Genomic DNA, 636 nt, shown 5'->3' with positions numbered 1-636 from the left:
ACACACCCACACAACACACACACACACCACAACACACACACACACACACACCACCTCTCTCTCTCTCTTCTCTCTCACATTTAATTTTACGGGCGTTAAACGGGAAAATGTATTTATTTGTATTACACAAATTCAACCTTATCCCTTTCCCCAAATTGCAATCACCGTCCAACACACACTCTCTTCCTTATTATTCTGGTCGGGTTTAAAATTTTTTTTAGATAATAAAAAGCGTTGAAAGACGTATAAAACGTTGAAGGGCGTTAAAGTGACGTTATTTAAGTGTATTTTAGGGCGTACAAATTAGCGTCATTAAGTTCCTAAATCGGGTGTATTAGTTCCCTAAAATCGGGCGTATTGGTTCCTAAAATTCGGGGGGGCGTATTAGGTTCCAAAACAACCCGGCCGCCAAGACCTCCCAGATATTTTTCTAGTATATCGACAAACAACATTTCCTGGCTACAATAGAGAAGAGAATTCCGACTAAGACAAGACATCCTAGTTATATATTCACACTTAGATAGATGTTATGACGGACGTTAGACTAAATACCAAAAGTGAAAGAAACCAAGAAACAAGACAAAAAATGAAGTCCGTATTTTATCAAACACAAACTCGCTTGACCCCTTTCTTTAT

General features: G+C 38.4%; 1 protein-coding gene across 1 annotated transcript in view; it reads right to left on the bottom strand.

The window, feature by feature from the left end:
• rgs17 (regulator of G protein signaling 17) overlaps positions 1 to 636 on the bottom strand; it is a 20,945-nt gene that overhangs the window by 8,455 nt on the left and 11,854 nt on the right. The gene's annotated exons all lie outside the window — the stretch shown is intronic.

Source organism: Notothenia coriiceps, unplaced genomic scaffold (genome assembly GCF_000735185.1).
Source record: "Notothenia coriiceps isolate Sejong01 unplaced genomic scaffold, NC01 NC01_scaffold00011183, whole genome shotgun sequence".
Taxonomy (NCBI): domain Eukaryota; kingdom Metazoa; phylum Chordata; class Actinopteri; order Perciformes; family Nototheniidae; genus Notothenia; species Notothenia coriiceps.
This window is presented reverse-complemented; position numbering and strand designations above follow the sequence as displayed.